Source organism: Natrix helvetica (genome assembly GCF_964273705.1).
Source record: "Natrix helvetica genome assembly, chromosome: 5".
NCBI lineage: Eukaryota > Metazoa > Chordata > Lepidosauria > Squamata > Natricidae > Natrix > Natrix helvetica.
This window is the reverse complement of record NC_138551.1, coordinates 111,949,855-111,977,277: the sequence shown is the minus strand read 5'-3', so window position 1 is coordinate 111,977,277 and position 27,423 is coordinate 111,949,855.

Sequence of the window (27,423 nt, the reverse complement as noted above, 5' to 3'; positions counted from 1 at the left end):
AGAATTGGCAAAAGAGCCCAATTCAGCCAGAAAACTAACTTTTGACCCAGAGCTCAGTTTCGAACCACATGCATATGTTAGTGGTGTCCTGAGTCGGGGAAGCTAAAAAACGACTCCATTCGCTGATCTGAGCTTTCCCTGAGGAGATACACCAAAGCTGATATCATAATTGGCAAAAGAGACCAATTCAGCCAGAAATGTAACTTTTGACCCAGAGCTCAGTTGCGAACAACATGAATATGTTAGTGGTGTCCTAAGTCGGGGAAGCTAAAAAACCACTCCATTCACTGATCTGAGCTTTCCCTGAGGAGTTACACCAAAGCTAATATCAGAATTGGCAAAAGAGCCCAATTCAGCCAGAAACGTAACTTTTGACCCAGAACTCAGTTACGAACAACATGCATATGTTAGTGGTGTCCTGAGTCAGGGAAGCTAAAAAACGACATCATTCGCTGATCTGAGCTTTCCCTGAGGAGATACACCATAGCTGATATCAGAATTGGCAAAAGAGCCCAATTCAGCCAGAAACGTAACTTTTGACCCAGAGCTCAGTTTGGAAGCACATGCAAATGTTAGTGGTGTCCTGAGTCGGGGAAGCTAAAAAAACGACTCCATTCGCTGATCTGAGCTTTCCCTGAGGAGATATACCAAAGCTGATATCATAATTGGCAAAAGAGCCCAATTCAGCCAGAAATGTAACTTTTGACCCAGAGCTCAGTTTCGAACAACATGCATATGTTAGTGGTGTCCTCAGTCGGGGAAGCTAAAAAACCACTCCATTCGCTGATCTGAGCTTTCCCTGAGGAGTTACACCAAAGCTAATAGCAGAATTGGCAAAAGAGCCCAATTCAGCCAGAAACGTAACTTTTGACCTAGAGCTCAGTTTCGAACCACATGCATATGTTAGTGGTGTCCTGAGTCGGGGAAGCTAAAAAACGACTCCATTCGCTGATCTGAGCTTTCCCTGAGGAGATACACCAAAGCTGATATCATAAATGGGAAAAGAGACCAATTCAGCTAGAAATGTAACTTTTGACCCAGAGCTCAGTTTCGAACCACATGCATATGTTAGTGGTGTCCTCAGTCGGGGAAGCTAAAAAACCACTCCATTCGCTGATCTGAGCTTTCCCTGAGGAGTTACACCAAAGCTAATATCAGAATTGGCAAAAGAGCCCAATTCAGCCAGAAACGTAACTTTTGACCCAGAACTCAGTTACGAACAACATGCATATGTTAGTGGTGTCCTGAGTCAGGGAAGCTAAAAAATGACATCATTCGCTGATCTGAGCTTTCCCTGAGGAGATACACCATAGCTGATATCAGAATTGGCAAAAGAGCCCAATTCAGCCAGAAACGTAACTTTTGACCCAGAGCTCAGTTTGGAAGCACATGCAAATGTTAGTGGTGTCCTGAGTCGGGGAAGCTAAAAAAACCACTCCATTCGCTGATCTGAGCTTTCCCTGAGGAGATATACCAAAGCTGATATCATAATTGGCAAAAGAGCCCAATTCAGCCAGAAATGTAACTTTTGACCCAGAGCTCAGTTTCGAACAACATGCATATGTTAGTGGTGTCCTCAGTCGGGGAAGCTAAAAAACCACTCCATTCGCTGATCTGAGCTTTCCCTGAGGAGTTACACCAAAGCTAATATCAGAATTGGCAAAAGAGCCCAATTCAGCCAGAAACGTAACTTTTGACCCAGAATTCAGTTGCGAACCACATGCATATGTTAGTGGTGTCCTGAGTCGGGGAAGCTAAAAAACGACATCATTCGCTGATCTGAGCTTTCCCTGAGGAGATACACCATAGCTAATAGCAGAATTGGCAAAAGAGCCCAATTCAGCCAGAAACGTAACTTTTGACCTAGAGCTCAGTTTCGAACCACATGCATATGTTAGTGGTGTCCTGAGTCGGGGAAGCTAAAAAACGACTCCATTCGCTGATCTGAGCTTTCCCTGAGGAGATACACCAAAGCTGATATCATAAATGGGAAAAGAGACCAATTCAGCTAGAAATGTAACTTTTGACCCAGAGCTCAGTTTCGAACCACATGCATATGTTAGTGGTGTCCTCAGTCGGGGAAGCTAAAAAACCACTCCATTCGCTGATCTGAGCTTTCCCTGAGGAGTTACACCAAAGCTAATATCAGAATTGGCAAAAGAGCCCAATTCAGCCAGAAACGTAACTTTTGACCCAGAACTCAGTTACGAACAACATGCATATGTTAGTGGTGTCCTGAGTCAGGGAAGCTAAAAAATGACATCATTCGCTGATCTGAGCTTTCCCAGAGGAGATACACCATAGCTAATATCAGAATTGGCAAAAGAGCCCAATTCAGCCAGAAAACTAACTTTTGACCCAGAGCTCAGTTTCGAACCACATGCATATGTTAGTGGTGTCCTGAGTCGGGGAAGCTAAAAAACGACTCCATTCGCTGATCTGAGCTTTCCCTGAGGAGATACACCAAAGCTGATATCATAATTGGCAAAAGAGACCAATTCAGCCAGAAATGTAACTTTTGACCCAGAGCTCAGTTGCGAACAACATGAATATGTTAGTGGTGTCCTAAGTCGGGGAAGCTAAAAAACCACTCCATTCACTGATCTGAGCTTTCCCTGAGGAGTTACACCAAAGCTAATATCAGAATTGGCAAAAGAGCCCAATTCAGCCAGAAACGTAACTTTTGACCCAGAACTCAGTTACGAACAACATGCATATGTTAGTGGTGTCCTGAGTCAGGGAAGCTAAAAAACGACATCATTCGCTGATCTGAGCTTTCCCTGAGGAGATACACCATAGCTGATATCAGAATTGGCAAAAGAGCCCAATTCAGCCAGAAACGTAACTTTTGACCCAGAGCTCAGTTTGGAAGCACATGCAAATGTTAGTGGTGTCCTGAGTCAGGGAAGCTAAAAAACGACATCATTCGCTGATCTGAGCTTTCCCTGAGGAGATACACCATAGCTGATATCAGAATTGGCAAAAGAGCCCAATTCAGCCAGAAACGTAACTTTTGACCCAGAGCTCAGTTTGGAAGCACATGCAAATGTTAGTGGTGTCCTGAGTCGGGGAAGCTAAAAAAACGACTCCATTCGCTGATCTGAGCTTTCCCTGAGAAGATATACCAAAGCTGATATCATAATTGGCAAAAGAGCCCAATTCAGCCAGAAATGTAACTTTTGACCCAGAGCTCAGTTTCGAACAACATGCATATGTTAGTGGTGTCCTCAGTCGGGGAAGCTAAAAAACCACTCCATTCGCTGATCTGAGCTTTCCCTGAGGAGTTACACCAAAGCTAATATCAGAATTGGCAAAAGAGCCCAATTCAGCCAGAAACGTAACTTTTGACCCAGAACTCAGTTGCGAACCACATGCATATGTTAGTGGTGTCCTGAGTCGGGGAAGCTAAAAAACGACATCATTCGCTGATCTGAGCTTTCCCTGAGGAGATACACCATAGCTGATATCAGAATTGGCAAAAGAGCCCAATTCAGCCAGAAACGTAACTTTTGACCCAGAGCTCAGTTTGGAAGCACATGCAAATGTTAGTGGTGTCCTGAGTCGGGGAAGCTAAAAAAACGACTCCATTCGCTGATCTGAGCTTTCCCTGAGGAGATATACCAAAGCTGATATCATAATTGGCAAAAGAGCCCAATTCAGCCAGAAATGTAACTTTTGACCCAGAGCTCAGTTTCGAACAACATGCATATGTTAGTGGTGTCCTCAGTCGGGGAAGCTAAAAAACCACTCCATTCGCTGATCTGAGCTTTCCCTGAGGAGTTACACCAAAGCTAATATCAGAATTGGCAAAAGAGCCCAATTCAGCCAGAAACGTAACTTTTGACCCAGAACTCAGTTGCGAACCACATGCATATGTTAGTGGTGTCCTGAGTCGGGGAAGCTAAAAAACGACATCATTCGCTGATCTGAGCTTTCCCTGAGGAGATACACCATAGCTAATATCAGAATTGGCAAAAGAGCCCAATTCAGCCAGAAATCTAACTTTTGACCCAGAGCTCAGTTTCGAACCACTTGCATATGTTAGTGGTGTCCTGAGTCGGGGAAGCTAAAAAAACGACTCCATTCGCTGATCTGAGCTTTCCCTGAGGAGTTACACCAGCTAATATCAGAATTGGCAAAAGAGCCCAATTCAGCCAGAAACGTAACTTTTGACCCAGAGCTCAGTTGCGAACCACATGCATATGTTAGTGGTGTCCTGAGTCGGGGAAGCTAAAAAACCACTCCATTCGCTGATCTGAGCTTTCCCTGAGGAGTTACACCAAAGCTAATATCAGAATTGGCAAAAGAGCCCAATTCAGCCAGAAACGTAACTTTTGACCCAGAACTCAGTTACGAACAACATGCATATGATAGTGGTGTCCTGAGTCAGGGAAGCTAAAAAATGACATCATTCGCTGATCTGAGCTTTCCCAGAGGAGATACACCATAGCTAATATCAGAATTGGCAAAAGAGCCCAATTCAGCCAGAAAACTAACTTTTGACCCAGAGCTCAGTTTCGAACCACATGCATATGTTAGTGGTGTCCTGAGTCGGGGAAGCTAAAAAACGACTCCATTCGCTGATCTGAGCTTTCCCTGAGGAGATACACCAAAGCTGATATCATAATTGGCAAAAGAGACCAATTCAGCCAGAAATGTAACTTTTGACCCAGAGCTCAGTTGCGAACAACATGAATATGTTAGTGGTGTCCTAAGTCGGGGAAGCTAAAAAACCACTCCATTCACTGATCTGAGCTTTCCCTGAGGAGTTACACCAAAGCTAATATCAGAATTGGCAAAAGAGCCCAATTCAGCCAGAAACGTAACTTTTGACCCAGAACTCAGTTACGAACAACATGCATATGTTAGTGGTGTCCTGAGTCAGGGAAGCTAAAAAACGACATCATTCGCTGATCTGAGCTTTCCCTGAGGAGATACGCCATAGCTGATATCAGAATTGGCAAAAGAGCCCAATTCAGCCAGAAACGTAACTTTTGACCCAGAGCTCAGTTTGGAAGCACATGCAAATGTTAGTGGTGTCCTGAGTCAGGGAAGCTAAAAAACGACATCATTCGCTGATCTGAGCTTTCCCTGAGGAGATACACCATAGCTGATATCAGAATTGGCAAAAGAGCCCAATTCAGCCAGAAACGTAACTTTTGACCCAGAGCTCAGTTTGGAAGCACATGCAAATGTTAGTGGTGTCCTGAGTCGGGGAAGCTAAAAAAACGACTCCATTCGCTGATCTGAGCTTTCCCTGAGAAGATATACCAAAGCTGATATCATAATTGGCAAAAGAGCCCAATTCAGCCAGAAATGTAACTTTTGACCCAGAGCTCAGTTTCGAACAACATGCATATGTTAGTGGTGTCCTCAGTCGGGGAAGCTAAAAAACCACTCCATTCGCTGATCTGAGCTTTCCCTGAGGAGTTACACCAAAGCTAATATCAGAATTGGCAAAAGAGCCCAATTCAGCCAGAAACGTAACTTTTGACCCAGAACTCAGTTGCGAACCACATGCATATGTTAGTGGTGTCCTGAGTCGGGGAAGCTAAAAAACGACATCATTCGCTGATCTGAGCTTTCCCTGAGGAGATACACCATAGCTGATATCAGAATTGGCAAAAGAGCCCAATTCAGCCAGAAACGTAACTTTTGACCCAGAGCTCAGTTTGGAAGCACATGCAAATGTTAGTGGTGTCCTGAGTCGGGGAAGCTAAAAAAACGACTCCATTCGCTGATCTGAGCTTTCCCTGAGGAGATATACCAAAGCTGATATCATAATTGGCAAAAGAGCCCAATTCAGCCAGAAATGTAACTTTTGACCCAGAGCTCAGTTTCGAACAACATGCATATGTTAGTGGTGTCCTCAGTCGGGGAAGCTAAAAAACCACTCCATTCGCTGATCTGAGCTTTCCCTGAGGAGTTACACCAAAGCTAATATCAGAATTGGCAAAAGAGCCCAATTCAGCCAGAAACGTAACTTTTGACCCAGAACTCAGTTGCGAACCACATGCATATGTTAGTGGTGTCCTGAGTCGGGGAAGCTAAAAAACGACATCATTCGCTGATCTGAGCTTTCCCTGAGGAGATACACCATAGCTAATATCAGAATTGGCAAAAGAGCCCAATTCAGCCAGAAATCTAACTTTTGACCCAGAGCTCAGTTTCGAACCACTTGCATATGTTAGTGGTGTCCTGAGTCGGGGAAGCTAAAAAAACGACTCCATTCGCTGATCTGAGCTTTCCCTGAGGAGTTACACCAGCTAATATCAGAATTGGCAAAAGAGCCCAATTCAGCCAGAAACGTAACTTTTGACCCAGAGCTCAGTTGCGAACCACATGCATATGTTAGTGGTGTCCTGAGTCGGGGAAGCTAAAAAAACCACTCCATTCGCTGATCTGAGCTTTCCCTGAGGAGATACACCATAGCTGATATCAGAATTGGCAAAAGAGCCCAATTCAGCCAGAAATGTATCTTTTCACCCAGAGCTCAGTTTCGAACCACATGCATATGTTAGTGGTGTCCTGAGTCGGGGAAGCTAAAGAACCACTCCATTCGCTAATCTGAGCTTTCCCTGAGGAGTTACACCAAAGCTAATATCAGAATTGGCAAAAGAGCCCAATTCAGCCAGAAAACTAACTTTTGACCCAGAGCTCAGTTTCGAACCACATGCATATGTTAGTGGTGTCCTGAGTCGGGGAAGCTAAAAAAACGACTCCATTCGCTGATCTGAGCTTTCCCTGAGGAGTTACACCAGCTAATAGCAGAATTGGCAAAAGAGCCCAATTCAGCCAGAAACGTAACTTTTGACCTTGAGCTCAGTTGCGAACCACATGCATATGTTAGTGGTGTCCTGAGTCGGGGAAGCTAAAAAAAACCACTCCATTCGCTGATCTGAGCTTTCCCTGAGGAGATACACCATAGCTGATATCAGAATTGGCAAAAGAGCCCAATTCAGCCAGAAATGTATCTTTTCACCCAGAGCTCAGTTTCGAACCTCATGCATATGTTAGTGGTGTCCTCAGTGGGGGAAGCTAAAAAACCTCTCCATTCGCTGATCTGAGCTTTCCCTGAGGAGTTACACCAAAGCTAATATCAGAATTAGCAAAAGAGCCCAATTCAGCCAGAAAACTAACTTTTGACCCAGAGCTCAGTTGCGAACAACATGAATATGTTAGTGGTGTCCTAAGTCGGGGAAGCTAAAAAACCACTCCATTCACTGATCTGAGCTTTCCCTGAGGAGTTACACCAAAGCTAATATCAGAATTGGCAAAAGAGCCCAATTCAGCCAGAAACGTAACTTTTGACCCAGAATCAGTTACGAACAACATGCATATGTTAGTGGTGTCCTGAGTCAGGGAAGCTAAAAAACGACATCATTCGCTGATCTGAGCTTTCCCTGAGGAGTTACACCAGCTAATATCAGAATTGGCAAAAGAGCCCAATTCAGCCAGAAACGTAACTTTTGACCCAGAGCTCAGTTGCGAACCACATGCATATGTTAGTGGTGTCCTGAGTCGGGGAAGCTAAAAAAACCACTCCATTCGCTGATCTGAGCTTTCCCTGAGGAGATACACCATAGCTGATATCAGAATTGGCAAAAGAGCCCAATTCAGCCAGAAATGTATCTTTTCACCCAGAGCTCAGTTTCGAACCACATGCATATGTTAGTGGTGTCCTCAGTGGGGGAAGCTAAAAAACCTCTCCATTCGCTGATCTGAGCTTTCCCTGAGGAGTTACACCAAAGCTAATATCAGAATTAGCAAAAGAGCCCAATTCAGCCAGAAACGTAACTTTTGACCCAGAACTCAGTTGCGAACCACATGCATATGTTAGTGGTGTCCTGAGTCGGGGAAGCTAAAGAACCACTCCATTCGATAATCTGAGCTTTCCCTGAGGAGTTACACCAAAGCTAATATCAGAATTGGCAAAAGAGCCCAATTCAGCCAGAAAACTAACTTTTGACCCAGAGCTCAGTTTCGAACCACATGCATATGTTAGTGGTGTCCTGAGTCGGGGAAGCTAAAAAACGACTCCATTCGCTGATCTGAGCTTTCCCTGAGGAGATACACCAAAGCTGATATCATAAATGGGAAAAGAGACCAATTCAGCTAGAAATGTAACTTTTGACCCAGAGCTCAGTTTCGAACCACATGCATATGTTAGTGGTGTCCTCAGTCGGGGAAGCTAAAAAACCACTCCATTCGCTGATCTGAGCATTCCCTGAGGAGTTACACCAAAGCTAATATCAGAATTGGCAAAAGAGCCCAATTCAGCCAGAAACGTAACTTTTGACCCAGAACTCAGTTACGAACAACATGCATATGTTAGTGGTGTCCTGAGTCAGGGAAGCTAAAAAACGACATCATTCGCTGATCTGAGCTTTCCCAGAGGAGATACACCATAGCTAATATCAGAATTGGCAAAAGAGCCCAATTCAGCCAGAAAACTAACTTTTGACCCAGAGCTCAGTTTCGAACCACATGCATATGTTAGTGGTGTCCTGAGTCGGGAAAGCTAAAAAACCACTCCATTCGCTGATCTGAGCATTCCCTGAGGAGTTACACCAAAGCTAATATCAGAATTGGCAAAAGAGCCCAATTCAGCCAGAAACGTAACTTTTGACCCAGAACTCAGTTACGAACAACATGCATATGTTAGTGGTGTCCTGAGTCGGGGAAGCTAAAAAACGACTCCATTCGCTGATCTGAGCTTTCTCTGAGGAGATACACCAAAGCTGATATCATAATTGGCAAAAGAGACCAATTCAGCCAGAAATGTAACTTTTGACCCAGAGCTCAGTTGCGAACAACATGAATATGTTAGTGGTGTCCTAAGTCGGGGAAGCTAAAAAACCACTCCATTCACTGATCTGAGCTTTCCCTGAGGAGTTACACCAAAGCTAATATCAGAATTGGCAAAAGAGCCCAATTCAGCCAGAAACGTAACTTTTGACCCAGAGCTCCGTTGCGAACAACATGCATATGTTAGTGGTGTCCTGAGTCAGGGAAGCTAAAAAACGACATCATTCGCTGATCTGAGCTTTCCCTGAGGAGTTACACCAGCTAATATCAGAATTGGCAAAAGAGCCCAATTCAGCCAGAAACGTAACTTTTGACCCAGAGCTCAGTTGCGAACCACATGCATATGTTAGAGGTGTCCTGAGTCGGGGAAGCTAAAAAAACCACTCCATTCGCTGATCTGAGCTTTCCCTGAGGAGATACACCATAGCTGATATCAGAATTGGCAAAAGAGCCCAATTCAGCCAGAAATGTATCTTTTCACCCAGAGCTCAGTTTCGAACCATATGCATATGTTAGTGGTGTCCTCAGTGGGGGAAGCTAAAAAACCTCTCCATTCGCTGATCTGAGCTTTCCCTGAGGAGTTACACCAAAGCTAATATCAGAATTAGCAAAAGAGCCCAATTCAGCCAGAAACGTAACTTTTGACCCAGAACTCAGTTGCGAACCACATGCATATGTTAGTGGTGTCCTGAGTCGGGGAAGCTAAAGAACCACTCCATTCGATAATCTGAGCTTTCCCTGAGGAGTTACACCAAAGCTAATATCAGAATTGGCAAAAGAGCCCAATTCAGCCAGAAAACTAACTTTTGACCCAGAGCTCAGTTTCGAACCACATGCATATGTTAGTGGTGTCCTGAGTCGGGGAAGCTAAAAAACGACTCCATTCGCTATCTGAGCTTTCCCTGAGAAGATACACCAAAGCTGATATCATAAATGGGAAAAGAGACCAATTCAGCTAGAAATGTAACTTTTGACCCAGAGCTCAGTTTCGAACCACATGCATATGTTAGTGGTGTCCTCAGTCGGGGAAGCTAAAAAACCACTCCATTCGCTGATCTGAGCATTCCCTGAGGAGTTACACCAAAGCTAATATCAGAATTGGCAAAAGAGCCCAATTCAGCCAGAAACGTAACTTTTGACCCAGAACTCAGTTGCGAACCACATGCATATGTTAGTGGTGTCCTGAGTCGGGGAAGCTAAAAAACGACATCATTCGCTGATCTGAGCTTTCCCTGAGGAGATACACCATAGCTGATATCAGAATTGGCAAAAGAGCCCAATTCAGCCAGAAACGTAACTTTTGACCCAGAGCTCAGTTTGGAAGCACATGCAAATGTTAGTGGTGTCCTGAGTCGGGGAAGCTAAAAAAACGACTCCATTCGCTGATCTGAGCTTTCCCTGAGGAGATATACCAAAGCTGATATCATAATTGGCAAAAGAGCCCAATTCAGCCAGAAATGTAACTTTTGACCCAGAGCTCAGTTTCGAACAACATGCATATGTTAGTGGTGTCCTCAGTCGGGGAAGCTAAAAAACCACTCCATTCGCTGATCTGAGCTTTCCCTGAGGAGTTACACCAAAGCTAATATCAGAATTGGCAAAAGAGCCCAATTCAGCCAGAAACGTAACTTTTGACCCAGAACTCAGTTGCGAACCACATGCATATGTTAGTGGTGTCCTGAGTCGGGGAAGCTAAAAAACGACATCATTCGCTGATCTGAGCTTTCCCTGAGGAGATACACCATAGCTAATATCAGAATTGGCAAAAGAGCCCAATTCAGCCAGAAATCTAACTTTTGACCCAGAGCTCAGTTTCGAACCACTTGCATATGTTAGTGGTGTCCTGAGTCGGGGAAGCTAAAAAAACGACTCCATTCGCTGATCTGAGCTTTCCCTGAGGAGTTACACCAGCTAATATCAGAATTGGCAAAAGAGCCCAATTCAGCCAGAAACGTAACTTTTGACCCAGAGCTCAGTTGCGAACCACATGCATATGTTAGTGGTGTCCTGAGTCGGGGAAGCTAAAAAAACCACTCCATTCGCTGATCTGAGCTTTCCCTGAGGAGATACACCATAGCTGATATCAGAATTGGCAAAAGAGCCCAATTCAGCCAGAAATGTATCTTTTCACCCAGAGCTCAGTTTCGAACCACTTGCATATGTTAGTGGTGTCCTGAGTCGGGGAAGCTAAAAAAACGACTCCATTCGCTGATCTGAGCTTTCCCTGAGGAGTTACACCAGCTAATATCAGAATTGGCAAAAGAGCCCAATTCAGCCAGAAACGTAACTTTTGACCCAGAGCTCAGTTGCGAACCACATGCATATGTTAGTGGTGTCCTGAGTCGGGGAAGCTAAAAAACCACTCCATTCGCTGATCTGAGCTTTCCCTGAGGAGTTACACCAAAGCTAATATCAGAATTGGCAAAAGAGCCCAATTCAGCCAGAAACGTAACTTTTGACCCAGAACTCAGTTACGAACAACATGCATATGTTAGTGGTGTCCTGAGTCAGGGAAGCTAAAAAATGACATCATTCGCTGATCTGAGCTTTCCCAGAGGAGATACACCATAGCTAATATCAGAATTGGCAAAAGAGCCCAATTCAGCCAGAAAACTAACTTTTGACCCAGAGCTCAGTTTCGAACCACATGCATATGTTAGTGGTGTCCTGAGTCGGGGAAGCTAAAAAACGACTCCATTCGCTGATCTGAGCTTTCCCTGAGGAGATACACCAAAGCTGATATCATAATTGGCAAAAGAGACCAATTCAGCCAGAAATGTAACTTTTGACCCAGAGCTCAGTTGCGAACAACATGAATATGTTAGTGGTGTCCTAAGTCGGGGAAGCTAAAAAACCACTCCATTCACTGATCTGAGCTTTCCCTGAGGAGTTACACCAAAGCTAATATCAGAATTGGCAAAAGAGCCCAATTCAGCCAGAAACGTAACTTTTGACCCAGAACTCAGTTACGAACAACATGCATATGTTAGTGGTGTCCTGAGTCAGGGAAGCTAAAAAACGACATCATTCGCTGATCTGAGCTTTCCCTGAGGAGATACACCATAGCTGATATCAGAATTGGCAAAAGAGCCCAATTCAGCCAGAAACGTAACTTTTGACCCAGAGCTCAGTTTGGAAGCACATGCAAATGTTAGTGGTGTCCTGAGTCAGGGAAGCTAAAAAACGACATCATTCGCTGATCTGAGCTTTCCCTGAGGAGATACACCATAGCTGATATCAGAATTGGCAAAAGAGCCCAATTCAGCCAGAAACGTAACTTTTGACCCAGAGCTCAGTTTGGAAGCACATGCAAATGTTAGTGGTGTCCTGAGTCGGGGAAGCTAAAAAAACGACTCCATTCGCTGATCTGAGCTTTCCCTGAGAAGATATACCAAAGCTGATATCATAATTGGCAAAAGAGCCCAATTCAGCCAGAAATGTAACTTTTGACCCAGAGCTCAGTTTCGAACAACATGCATATGTTAGTGGTGTCCTCAGTCGGGGAAGCTAAAAAACCACTCCATTCGCTGATCTGAGCTTTCCCTGAGGAGTTACACCAAAGCTAATATCAGAATTGGCAAAAGAGCCCAATTCAGCCAGAAACGTAACTTTTGACCCAGAACTCAGTTGCGAACCACATGCATATGTTAGTGGTGTCCTGAGTCGGGGAAGCTAAAAAACGACATCATTCGCTGATCTGAGCTATCCCTGAGGAGATACACCATAGCTGATATCAGAATTGGCAAAAGAGCCCAATTCAGCCAGAAACGTAACTTTTGACCCAGAGCTCAGTTTGGAAGCACATGCAAATGTTAGTGGTGTCCTGAGTCGGGGAAGCTAAAAAAACGACTCCATTCGCTGATCTGAGCTTTCCCTGAGGAGATATACCAAAGCTGATATCATAATTGGCAAAAGAGCCCAATTCAGCCAGAAATGTAACTTTTGACCCAGAGCTCAGTTTCGAACAACATGCATATGTTAGTGGTGTCCTCAGTCGGGGAAGCTAAAAAACCACTCCATTCGCTGATCTGAGCTTTCCCTGAGGAGTTACACCAAAGCTAATATCAGAATTGGCAAAAGAGCCCAATTCAGCCAGAAACGTAACTTTTGACCCAGAACTCAGTTGCGAACCACATGCATATGTTAGTGGTGTCCTGAGTCGGGGAAGCTAAAAAACGACATCATTCGCTGATCTGAGCTTTCCCTGAGGAGATACACCATAGCTAATATCAGAATTGGCAAAAGAGCCCAATTCAGCCAGAAATCTAACTTTTGACCCAGAGCTCAGTTTCGAACCACTTGCATATGTTAGTGGTGTCCTGAGTCGGGGAAGCTAAAAAAACGACTCCATTCGCTGATCTGAGCTTTCCCTGAGGAGTTACACCAGCTAATATCAGAATTGGCAAAAGAGCCCAATTCAGCCAGAAACGTAACTTTTGACCCAGAGCTCAGTTGCGAACCACATGCATATGTTAGTGGTGTCCTGAGTCGGGGAAGCTAAAAAAACCACTCCATTCGCTGATCTGAGCTTTCCCTGAGGAGATACACCATAGCTGATATCAGAATTGGCAAAAGAGCCCAATTCAGCCAGAAATGTATCTTTTCACCCAGAGCTCAGTTTCGAACCACATGCATATGTTAGTGGTGTCCTGAGTCGGGGAAGCTAAAGAACCACTCCATTCGCTAATCTGAGCTTTCCCTGAGGAGTTACACCAAAGCTAATATCAGAATTGGCAAAAGAGCCCAATTCAGCCAGAAAACTAACTTTTGACCCAGAGCTCAGTTTCGAACCACATGCATATGTTAGTGGTGTCCTGAGTCGGGGAAGCTAAAAAAACGACTCCATTCGCTGATCTGAGCTTTCCCTGAGGAGTTACACCAGCTAATAGCAGAATTGGCAAAAGAGCCCAATTCAGCCAGAAACGTAACTTTTGACCTAGAGCTCAGTTGCGAACCACATGCATATGTTAGTGGTGTCCTGAGTCGGGGAAGCTAAAAAAAACCACTCCATTCGCTGATCTGAGCTTTCCCTGAGGAGATACACCATAGCTGATATCAGAATTGGCAAAAGAGCCCAATTCAGCCAGAAATGTATCTTTTCACCCAGAGCTCAGTTTCGAACCTCATGCATATGTTAGTGGTGTCCTCAGTGGGGGAAGCTAAAAAACCTCTCCATTCGCTGATCTGAGCTTTCCCTGAGGAGTTACACCAAAGCTAATATCAGAATTAGCAAAAGAGCCCAATTCAGCCAGAAAACTAACTTTTGACCCAGAGCTCAGTTGCGAACAACATGAATATGTTAGTGGTGTCCTAAGTCGGGGAAGCTAAAAAACCACTCCATTCACTGATCTGAGCTTTCCCTGAGGAGTTACACCAAAGCTAATATCAGAATTGGCAAAAGAGCCCAATTCAGCCAGAAACGTAACTTTTGACCCAGAATCAGTTACGAACAACATGCATATGTTAGTGGTGTCCTGAGTCAGGGAAGCTAAAAAACGACATCATTCGCTGATCTGAGCTTTCCCTGAGGAGTTACACCAGCTAATATCAGAATTGGCAAAAGAGCCCAATTCAGCCAGAAACGTAACTTTTGACCCAGAGCTCAGTTGCGAACCACATGCATATGTTAGTGGTGTCCTGAGTCGGGGAAGCTAAAAAAACCACTCCATTCGCTGATCTGAGCTTTCCCTGAGGAGATACACCATAGCTGATATCAGAATTGGCAAAAGAGCCCAATTCAGCCAGAAATGTATCTTTTCACCCAGAGCTCAGTTTCGAACCACATGCATATGTTAGTGGTGTCCTCAGTGGGGGAAGCTAAAAAACCTCTCCATTCGCTGATCTGAGCTTTCCCTGAGGAGTTACACCAAAGCTAATATCAGAATTAGCAAAAGAGCCCAATTCAGCCAGAAACGTAACTTTTGACCCAGAACTCAGTTGCGAACCACATGCATATGTTAGTGGTGTCCTGAGTCGGGGAAGCTAAAGAACCACTCCATTCGATAATCTGAGCTTTCCCTGAGGAGTTACACCAAAGCTAATATCAGAATTGGCAAAAGAGCCCAATTCAGCCAGAAAACTAACTTTTGACCCAGAGCTCAGTTTCGAACCACATGCATATGTTAGTGGTGTCCTGAGTCGGGGAAGCTAAAAAACGACTCCATTCGCTGATCTGAGCTTTCCCTGAGGAGATACACCAAAGCTGATATCATAAATGGGAAAAGAGACCAATTCAGCTAGAAATGTAACTTTTGACCCAGAGCTCAGTTTCGAACCACATGCATATGTTAGTGGTGTCCTCAGTCGGGGAAGCTAAAAAACCACTCCATTCGCTGATCTGAGCATTCCCTGAGGAGTTACACCAAAGCTAATATCAGAATTGGCAAAAGAGCCCAATTCAGCCAGAAACGTAACTTTTGACCCAGAACTCAGTTACGAACAACATGCATATGTTAGTGGTGTCCTGAGTCAGGGAAGCTAAAAAACGACATCATTCGCTGATCTGAGCTTTCCCAGAGGAGATACACCATAGCTAATATCAGAATTGGCAAAAGAGCCCAATTCAGCCAGAAAACTAACTTTTGACCCAGAGCTCAGTTTCGAACCACATGCATATGTTAGTGGTGTCCTGAGTCGGGAAAGCTAAAAAACCACTCCATTCGCTGATCTGAGCATTCCCTGAGGAGTTACACCAAAGCTAATATCAGAATTGGCAAAAGAGCCCAATTCAGCCAGAAACGTAACTTTTGACCCAGAACTCAGTTACGAACAACATGCATATGTTAGTGGTGTCCTGAGTCGGGGAAGCTAAAAAACGACTCCATTCGCTGATCTGAGCTTTCTCTGAGGAGATACACCAAAGCTGATATCATAATTGGCAAAAGAGACCAATTCAGCCAGAAATGTAACTTTTGACCCAGAGCTCAGTTGCGAACAACATGAATATGTTAGTGGTGTCCTAAGTCGGGGAAGCTAAAAAACCACTCCATTCACTGATCTGAGCTTTCCCTGAGGAGTTACACCAAAGCTAATATCAGAATTGGCAAAAGAGCCCAATTCAGCCAGAAACGTAACTTTTGACCCAGAGCTCCGTTGCGAACAACATGCATATGTTAGTGGTGTCCTGAGTCAGGGAAGCTAAAAAACGACATCATTCGCTGATCTGAGCTTTCCCTGAGGAGTTACACCAGCTAATATCAGAATTGGCAAAAGAGCCCAATTCAGCCAGAAACGTAACTTTTGACCCAGAGCTCAGTTGCGAACCACATGCATATGTTAGAGGTGTCCTGAGTCGGGGAAGCTAAAAAAACCACTCCATTCGCTGATCTGAGCTTTCCCTGAGGAGATACACCATAGCTGATATCAGAATTGGCAAAAGAGCCCAATTCAGCCAGAAATGTATCTTTTCACCCAGAGCTCAGTTTCGAACCATATGCATATGTTAGTGGTGTCCTCAGTGGGGGAAGCTAAAAAACCTCTCCATTCGCTGAGCTGAGCTTTCCCTGAGGAGTTACACCAAAGCTAATATCAGAATTAGCAAAAGAGCCCAATTCAGCCAGAAACGTAACTTTTGACCCAGAACTCAGTTGCGAACCACATGCATATGTTAGTGGTGTCCTGAGTCGGGGAAGCTAAAGAACCACTCCATTCGATAATCTGAGCTTTCCCTGAGGAGTTACACCAAAGCTAATATCAGAATTGGCAAAAGAGCCCAATTCAGCCAGAAAACTAACTTTTGACCCAGAGCTCAGTTTCGAACCACATGCATATGTTAGTGGTGTCCTGAGTCGGGGAAGCTAAAAAACGACTCCATTCGCTATCTGAGCTTTCCCTGAGGAGATACACCAAAGCTGATATCATAAATGGGAAAAGAGACCAATTCAGCTAGAAATGTAACTTTTGACCCAGAGCTCAGTTTCGAACCACATGCATATGTTAGTGGTGTCCTCAGTCGGGGAAGCTAAAAAACCACTCCATTCGCTGATCTGAGCATTCCCTGAGGAGTTACACCAAAGCTAATATCAGAATTGGCAAAAGAGCCCAATTCAGCCAGAAACGTAACTTTTGACCCAGAACTCAGTTGCGAACCACATGCATATGTTAGTGGTGTCCTGAGTCGGGGAAGCTAAAAAACGACATCATTCGCTGATCTGAGCTTTCCCTGAGGAGATACACCATAGCTGATATCAGAATTGGCAAAAGAGCCCAATTCAGCCAGAAACGTAACTTTTGACCCAGAGCTCAGTTTGGAAGCACATGCAAATGTTAGTGGTGTCCTGAGTCGGGGAAGCTAAAAAAACGACTCCATTCGCTGATCTGAGCTTTCCCTGAGGAGATATACCAAAGCTGATATCATAATTGGCAAAAGAGCCCAATTCAGCCAGAAATGTAACTTTTGACCCAGAGCTCAGTTTCGAACAACATGCATATGTTAGTGGTGTCCTCAGTCGGGGAAGCTAAAAAACCACTCCATTCGCTGATCTGAGCTTTCCCTGAGGAGTTACACCAAAGCTAATATCAGAATTGGCAAAAGAGCCCAATTCAGCCAGAAACGTAACTTTTGACCCAGAACTCAGTTGCGAACCACATGCATATGTTAGTGGTGTCCTGAGTCGGGGAAGCTAAAAAACGACATCATTCGCTGATCTGAGCTTTCCCTGAGGAGATACACCATAGCTAATATCAGAATTGGCAAAAGAGCCCAATTCAGCCAGAAATCTAACTTTTGACCCAGAGCTCAGTTTCGAACCACTTGCATATGTTAGTGGTGTCCTGAGTCGGGGAAGCTAAAAAAAACCACTCCATTCGCTGATCTGAGCTTTCCCTGAGGAGTTACACCAGCTAATATCAGAATTGGCAAAAGAGCCCAATTCAGCCAGAAACGTAACTTTTGACCCAGAGCTCAGTTGCGAACCACATGCATATGTTAGTGGTGTCCTGAGTCGGGGAAGCTAAAAAAACCACTCCATTCGCTGATCTGAGCTTTCCCTGAGGAGATACACCATAGCTGATATCAGAATTGGCAAAAGAGCCCAATTCAGCCAGAAATGTATCTTTTCACCCAGAGCTCAGTTTCGAACCACATGCATATGTTAGTGGTGTCCTGAGTCGGGGAAGCTAAAAAAACGACTCCATTCGCTGATCTGAGCTTTCCCTGAGGAGTTACACCAGCTAATAGCAGAATTGGCAAAAGAGCCCAATTCAGCCAGAAACGTAACTTTTGACCTAGAGCTCAGTTGCGAACCACATGCATATGTTAGTGGTGTCCTGAGTCGGGGAAGCTAAAAAAAACCACTCCATTCGCTGATCTGAGCTTTCCCTGAGGAGATACACCATAGCTGATATCAGAATTGGCAAAAGAGCCCAATTCAGCCAGAAATGTATCTTTTCACCCAGAGCTCAGTTTCGAACCTCATGCATATGTTAGTGGTGTCCTCAGTGGGGGAAGCTAAAAAACCTCTCCATTCGCTGATCTGAGCTTTCCCTGAGGAGTTACACCAAAGCTAATATCAGAATTAGCAAAAGAGCCCAATTCAGCCAGAAAACTAACTTTTGACCCAGAGCTCAGTTGCGAACAACATGAATATGTTAGTGGTGTCCTAAGTCGGGGAAGCTAAAAAACCACTCCATTCACTGATCTGAGCTTTCCCTGAGGAGTTACACCAAAGCTAATATCAGAATTGGCAAAAGAGCCCAATTCAGCCAGAAACGTAACTTTTGACCCAGAACTCAGTTACGAACAACATGCATATGTTAGTGGTGTCCTGAGTCAGGGAAGCTAAAAAACGACATCATTCGCTGATCTGAGCTTTCCCTGAGGAGTTACACCAGCTAATATCAGAATTGGCAAAAGAGCCCAATTCAGCCAGAAACGTAACTTTTGACCCAGAGCTCAGTTGCGAACCACATGCATATGTTAGTGGTGTCCTGAGTCGGGGAAGCTAAAAAAACCACTCCATTCGCTGATCTGAGCTTTCCCTGAGGAGATACACCATAGCTGATATCAGAATTGGCAAAAGAGCCCAATTCAGCCAGAAATGTATCTTTTCACCCAGAGCTCAGTTTCGAACCACATGCATATGTTAGTGGTGTCCTCAGTGGGGGAAGCTAAAAAACCTCTCCATTCGCTGATCTGAGCTTTCCCTGAGGAGTTACACCAAAGCTAATATCAGAATTAGCAAAAGAGCCCAATTCAGCCAGAAACGTAACTTTTGACCCAGAACTCAGTTGCGAACCACATGCATATGTTAGTGGTGTCCTGAGTCGGGGAAGCTAAAGAACCACTCCATTCGATAATCTGAGCTTTCCCTGAGGAGTTACACCAAAGCTAATATCAGAATTGGCAAAAGAGCCCAATTCAGCCAGAAAACTAACTTTTGACCCAGAGCTCAGTTTCGAACCACATGCATATGTTAGTGGTGTCCTGAGTCGGGGAAGCTAAAAAACGACTCCATTCGCTGATCTGAGCTTTCCCTGAGGAGATACACCAAAGCTGATATCATAAATGGGAAAAGAGACCAATTCAGCTAGAAATGTAACTTTTGACCCAGAGCTCAGTTTCGAACCACATGCATATGTTAGTGGTGTCCTCAGTCGGGGAAGCTAAAAAACCACTCCATTCGCTGATCTGAGCATTCCCTGAGGAGTTACACCAAAGCTAATATCAGAATTGGCAAAAGAGCCCAATTCAGCCAGAAACGTAACTTTTGACCATGAACTCAGTTACGAACAACATGCATATGTTAGTGGTGTCCTGAGTCAGGGAAGCTAAAAAACGACATCATTCGCTGATCTGAGCTTTCCCAGAGGAGATACACCATAGCTAATATCAGAATTGGCAAAAGAGCCCAATTCAGCCAGAAAACGAACTTTTGACCCAGAGCTCAGTTTCGAACCACATGCATATGTTAGTGGTGTCCTGAGTCGGGAAAGCTAAAAAACCACTCCATTCGCTGATCTGAGCATTCCCTGAGGAGTTACACCAAAGCTAATATCAGAATTGGCAAAAGAGCCCAATTCAGCCAGAAACGTAACTTTTGACCCAGAACTCAGTTACGAACAACATGCATATGTTAGTGGTGTCCTGAGTCGGGGAAGCTAAAAAAACCACTCCATTCGCTGATCTGAGCTTTCCCTGAGGAGTTACACCAAAGCTAATATCAGAATTGGCAAAAGAGCCCAATTCAGCCAGAAATGTATCTTTTCACCCAGAGCTCAGTTTCGAACCACATGCATATGTTAGTGGTGTCCTGAGTCGGGGAAGCTAAAGAACCACTCCATTCGCTAATCTGAGCTTTCCCTGAGGAGTTACACCAAAGCTAATATCAGAATTGGCAAAAGAGCCCAATTCAGCCAGAAAACTAACTTTTGACCCAGAGCTCAGTTTCGAACCACATGCATATGTTAGTGGTGTCCTGAGTCGGGGAAGCTAAAAAAACGACTCCATTCGCTGATCTGAGCTTTCCCTGAGGAGTTACACCAGCTAATAGCAGAATTGGCAAAAGAGCCCAATTCAGCCAGAAACGTAACTTTTGACCTAGAGCTCAGTTGCGAACCACATGCATATGTTAGTGGTGTCCTGAGTCGGGGAAGCTAAAAAAAACCACTCCATTCGCTGATCTGAGCTTTCCCTGAGGAGATACACCATAGCTGATATCAGAATTGGCAAAAGAGCCCAATTCAGCCAGAAATGTATCTTTTCACCCAGAGCTCAGTTTCGAACCACATGCATATGTTAGTGGTGTCCTCAGTGGGGGAAGCTAAAAAACCTCTCCATTCGCTGATCTGAGCTTTCCCTGAGGAGTTACACCAAAGCTAATATCAGAATTAGCAAAAGAGCCCAATTCAGCCAGAAACGTAACTTTTGACCCAGAACTCAGTTGCGAACCACATGCATATGTTAGTGGTGTCCTGAGTCGGGGAAGCTAAAGAACCACTCCATTCGCTAATCTGAGCTTTCCCTGAGGAGTTACACCAAAGCTAATATCAGAATTGGCAAAAGAGCCCAATTCAGCCAGAAAACTAACTTTTGACCCAGAGCTCAGTTTCGAACCACATGCATATGTTAGTGGTGTCCTGAGTCGGGGAAGCTAAAAAACGACTCCATTCGCTGATCTGAGCTTTCTCTGAGGAGATACACCAAAGCTGATATCATAATTGGCAAAAGAGACCAATTCAGCCAGAAATGTAACTTTTGACCCAGAGCTCAGTTGCGAACAACATGCATATGTTAGTGGTGTCCTGAGTCAGGGAAGCTAAAAAACGACATCATTCGCTGATCTGAGCTTTCCCTGAGGAGTTACACCAGCTAATATCAGAATTGGCAAAAGAGCCCAATTCAGCCAGAAACGTAACTTTTGACCCAGAGCTCAGTTGCGAACCACATGCATATGTTAGAGGTGTCCTGAGTCGGGGAAGCTAAAAAAACCACTCCATTCGCTGATCTGAGCTTTCCCTGAGGAGATACACCATAGCTGATATCAGAATTGGCAAAAGAGCCCAATTCAGCCAGAAATGTATCTTTTCACCCAGAGCTCAGTTTCGAACCACATGCATATGTTAGTGGTGTCCTCAGTGGGGGAAGCTAAAAAACCTCTCCATTCGCTGATCTGAGCTTTCCCTGAGGAGTTACACCAAAGCTAATATCAGAATTAGCAAAAGAGCCCAATTCAGCCAGAAACGTAACTTTTGACCCAGAACTCAGTTGCGAACCACATGCATATGTTAGTGGTGTCCTGAGTCGGGGAAGCTAAAGAACCACTCCATTCGATAATCTGAGCTTTCCCTGAGGAGTTACACCAAAGCTAATATCAGAATTGGCAAAAGAGCCCAATTTAGCCAGAAAACTAACTTTTGACCCAGAGCTCAGTTTCGAACCACATGCATATGTTAGTGGTGTCCTGAGTCGGGGAAGCTAAAAAACGACTCCATTCGCTGATCTGAGCTTTCCCTGAGGAGATACACCAAAGCTGATATCATAAATGGGAAAAGAGACCAATTCAGCTAGAAATGTAACTTTTGACCCAGAGCTCAGTTTCGAACCACATGCATATGTTAGTGGTGTCCTCAGTCGGGGAAGCTAAAAAACCACTCCATTCGCTGATCTGAGCATTCCCTGAGGAGTTACACCAAAGCTAATATCAGAATTGGCAAAAGAGCCCAATTCAGCCAGAAACGTAACTTTTGACCCAGAACTCAGTTACGAACAACATGCATATGTTAGTGGTGTCCTGAGTCAGGGAAGCTAAAAAACGACATCATTCGCTGATCTGAGCTTTCCCAGAGGAGATACACCATAGCTAATATCAGAATTGGCAAAAGAGCCAAATTCAGCCAGAAAACTAACTTTTGACCCAGAGCTCAGTTTCGAACCACATGCATATGTTAGTGGTGTCCTGAGTTGGGAAAGCTAAAAAAACGACTCCATTCGCTGATCTGAGCTTTCCCTGAGGAGTTACACCAGCTAATATCAGAATTGGCAAAAGAGCCCAATTCAGCCAGAAACGTAACTTTTGACCTAGAGCTCAGTTGCGAACCACATGCATATGTTAGTGGTGTCCTGAGTCGGGGAAGCTAAAAAAACCACTCCATTCGCTGATCTGAGCTTTCCCTGAGGAGATACACCATAGCTGATATCAGAATTGGCAAAAGAGCCCAATTCAGCCAGAAATGTATCTTTTCACCCAGAGCTCAGTTTCGAACCACATGCATATGTTAGTGGTGTCCTCAGTGGGGGAAGCTAAAAAACCTCTCCATTCGCTGATCTGAGCTTTCCCTGAGGAGTTACACCAAAGCTAATATCAGAATTAGCAAAAGAGCCCAATTCAGCCAGAAACGTAACTTTTGACCCAGAACTCAGTTGCGAACCACATGCATATGTTAGTGGTGTCCTGAGTCGGGGAAGCTAAAGAACCACTCCATTCGCTAATCTGAGCTTTCCCTGAGGAGTTACACCAAAGCTAATATCAGAATTGGCAAAAGAGCCCAATTCAGCCAGAAAACTAACTTTTGACCCAGAGCTCAGTTTCGAACCACATGCATATGTTAGTGGTGTCCTGAATCGGGGAAGCTAAAAAACGACTCCATTCGCTGATCTGAGCTTTCCCTGAGGAGATACACCAAAGCTGATATCATAAATGGGAAAAGAGACCAATTCAGCTAGAAATGTAACTTTTGACCCAGAGCTCAGTTTCGAACCACATGCATATGTTAGTGGTGTCCTCAGTCGGGGAAGCTAAAAAACCACTCCATTCGCTGATCTGAGCTTTCCCTGAAGAGTTACACCAAAGCTAATATCAGAATTGGCAAAAGAGCCCAATTCAGCCAGAAACGTAACTTTTGACCCAGAACTCAGTTACGAACAACATGCATATGTTAGTGGTGTCCTGAGTCAGGGAAGCTAAAAAACGACATCATTCGCTGATCTGAGCTTTCCCAGAGGAGATACACCATAGCTAATATCAGAATTGGCAAAAGAGCCCAATTCAGCCAGAAAACTAACTTTTGACCCAGAGCTCAGTTTCGAACCACATGCATATGTTAGTGGTGTCCTGAGTCGGGGAAGCTAAAAAAAACGACTCCATTCGCTGATCTGAGCTTTCCCTGAGGAGTTACACCAGCTAATATCAGAATTGGCAAAAGAGCCCAATTCAGCCAGAAACGTAACTTTTGACCTAGAGCTCAGTTGCGAACCACATGCATATGTTAGTGGTGTCCTGAGTCGGGGAAGCTAAAAAAACCACTCCATTCGCTGATCTGAGCTTTCCCTGAGGAGATACACCATAGCTAATATCAGAATTGGCAAAAGAGCCCAATTCAGCCAGAAACGTAACTTTTGACCCAGAACTCAGTTACGAACAACATGCATATGTTAGTGGTGTCCTGAGTCGGGGAAGCTAAAAAAACCACTCCATTCGCTGATCTGAGCTTTCCCTGAGGAGTTACACCAAAGCTAATATCAGAATTGGCAAAAGAGCCCAATTCAGCCAGAAATGTATCTTTTCACCCAGAGCTCAGTTTCGAACCACATGCATATGTTAGTGGTGTCCTGAGTCGGGGAAGCTAAAGAACCACTCCATTCGCTAATCTGAGCTTTCCCTGAGGAGTTACACCAAAGCTAATATCAGAATTGGCAAAAGAGCCCAATTCAGCCAGAAAACTAACTTTTGACCCAGAGCTCAGTTTCGAACCACATGCATATGTTAGTGGTGTCCTGAGTCGGGGAAGCTAAAAAAACGACTCCATTCGCTGATCTGAGCTTTCCCTGAGGAGTTACACCAGCTAATAGCAGAATTGGCAAAAGAGCCCAATTCAGCCAGAAACGTAACTTTTGACCTAGAGCTCAGTTGCGAACCACATGCATATGTTAGTGGTGTCCTGAGTCGGGGAAGCTAAAAAAAACCACTCCATTCGCTGATCTGAGCTTTCCCTGAGGAGATACACCATAGCTGATATCAGAATTGGCAAAAGAGCCCAATTCAGCCAGAAATGTATCTTTTCACCCAGAGCTCAGTTTCGAACCACATGCATATGTTAGTGGTGTCCTCAGTGGGGGAAGCTAAAAAACCTCTCCATTCGCTGATCTGAGCTTTCCCTGAGGAGTTACACCAAAGCTAATATCAGAATTAGCAAAAGAGCCCAATTCAGCCAGAAACGTAACTTTTGACCCAGAACTCAGTTGCGAACCACATGCATATGTTAGTGGTGTCCTGAGTCGGGGAAGCTAAAGAACCACTCCATTCGCTAATCTGAGCTTTCCCTGAGGAGTTACACCAAAGCTAATATCAGAATTGGCAAAAGAGCCCAATTCAGCCAGAAAACTAACTTTTGACCCAGAGCTCAGTTTCGAACCACATGCATATGTTAGTGGTGTCCTGAGTCGGGGAAGCTAAAAAACGACTCCATTCGCTGATCTGAGCTTTCTCTGAGGAGATACACCAAAGCTGATATCATAATTGGCAAAAGAGACCAATTCAGCCAGAAATGTAACTTTTGACCCAGAGCTCAGTTGCGAACAACATGCATATGTTAGTGGTGTCCTGAGTCAGGGAAGCTAAAAAACGACATCATTCGCTGATCTGAGCTTTCCCTGAGGAGATACACCATAGCTAATATCAGAATTGGCAAAAGAGCCCAATTCAGCCAGAAAACTAACTTTTGACCCAGAGCTCAGTTTCGAACCACATGCATATGTTAGTGGTGTCCTGAGTCGGGGAAGCTAAAAAAAACGACTCCATTCGCTGATCTGAGCTTTCCCTGAGGAGTTACACCAGCTAATATCAGAATTGGCAAAAGAGCCCAATTCAGCCAGAAACGTAACTTTTGACCTAGAGCTCAGTTGCGAACCACATGCATATGTTAGTGGTGTCCTGAGTCGGGGAAGCTAAAAAAACCACTCCATTCGCTGATCTGAGCTTTCCCTGAGGAGATACACCATAGCTAATATCAGAATTGGCAAAAGAGCCCAATTCAGCCAGAAACGTAACTTTTGACCCAGAACTCAGTTACGAACAACATGCATATGTTAGTGGTGTCCTGAGTCGGGGAAGCTAAAAAAACCACTCCATTCGCTGATCTGAGCTTTCCCTGAGGAGTTACACCAAAGCTAATATCAGAATTGGCAAAAGAGCCCAATTCAGCCAGAAATGTATCTTTTCACCCAGAGCTCAGTTTCGAACCACATGCATATGTTAGTGGTGTCCTGAGTCGGGGAAGCTAAAGAACCACTCCATTCGCTAATCTGAGCTTTCCCTGAGGAGTTACACCAAAGCTAATATCAGAATTGGCAAAAGAGCCCAATTCAGCCAGAAAACTAACTTTTGACCCAGAGCTCAGTTTCGAACCACATGCATATGTTAGTGGTGTCCTGAGTCGGGGAAGCTAAAAAAACGACTCCATTCGCTGATCTGAGCTTTCCCTGAGGAGTTACACCAGCTAATAGCAGAATTGGCAAAAGAGCCCAATTCAGCCAGAAACGTAACTTTTGACCTAGAGCTCAGTTGCGAACCACATGCATATGTTAGTGGTGTCCTGAGTCGGGGAAGCTAAAAAAAACCACTCCATTCGCTGATCTGAGCTTTCCCTGAGGAGATACACCATAGCTGATATCAGAATTGGCAAAAGAGCCCAATTCAGCCAGAAATGTATCTTTTCACCCAGAGCTCAGTTTCGAACCACATGCATATGTTAGTGGTGTCCTCAGTGGGGGAAGCTAAAAAACCTCTGCATTCGCTGATCTGAGCTTTCCCTGAGGAGTTACACCAAAGCTAATATCAGAATTAGCAAAAGAGCCCAATTCAGCCAGAAACGTAACTTTTGACCCAGAACTCAGTTGCGAACCACATGCATATGTTGGTGGTGTCCTGAGTCGGGGAAGCTAAAGAACCACTCCATTCGCTAATCTGAGCTTTCCCTGAGGAGTTACACCAAAGCTAATATCAGAATTGGCAAAAGAGCCCAATTCAGCCAGAAAACTAACTTTTGACCCAGAGCTCAGTTTCGAACCACATGCATATGTTAGTGGTGTCCTGAGTCGGGGAAGCTAAAAAACGACTCCATTCGCTGATCTGAGCTTTCTCTGAGGAGATACACCAAAGCTGATATCATAATTGGCAAAAGAGACCAATTCAGCCAGAAATGTAACTTTTGACCCAGAGCTCAGTTGCGAACAACATGCATATGTTAGTGGTGTCCTGAGTCAGGGAAGCTAAAAAACGACATCATTCGCTGATCTGAGCTTTCCCTGAGGAGTTACACCAGCTAATATCAGAATTGGCAAAAGAGCCCAATTCAGCCAGAAACGTAACTTTTGACCCAGAGCTCAGTTGCGAACCACATGCATATGTTAGAGGTGTCCTGAGTCGGGGAAGCTAAAAAAACCACTCCATTCGCTGATCTGAGCTTTCCCTGAGGAGATACACCATAGCTGATATCAGAATTGGCAAAAGAGCCCAATTCAGCCAGAAATGTATCTTTTCACCCAGAGCTCAGTTTCGAACCACATGCATATGTTAGTGGTGTCCTCAGTGGGGGAAGCTAAAAAACCTCTCCATTCGCTGATCTGAGCTTTCCCTGAGGAGTTACACCAAAGCTAATATCAGAATTAGCAAAAGAGCCCAATTCAGCCAGAAACGTAACTTTTGACCCAGAACTCAGTTGCGAACCACATGCATATGTTAGTGGTGTCCTGAGTCGGGGAAGCTAAAGAACCACTCCATTCGATAATCTGAGCTTTCCCTGAGGAGTTACACCAAAGCTAATATCAGAATTGGCAAAAGAGCCCAATTCAGCCAGAAAACTAACTTTTGACCCAGAGCTCAGTTTCGAACCACATGCATATGTTAGTGGTGTCCTGAGTCGGGGAAGCTAAAAAACGACTCCATTCGCTGATCTGAGCTTTCCCTGAGGAGATACACCAAAGCTGATATCATAAATGGGAAAAGAGACCAATTCAGCTAGAAATGTAACTTTTGACCCAGAGCTCAGTTTCGAACCACATGCATATGTTAGTGGTGTCCTCAGTCGGGGAAGCTAAAAAACCACTCCATTCGCTGATCTGAGCATTCCCTGAGGAGTTACACCAAAGCTAATATCAGAATTGGCAAAAGAGCCCAATTC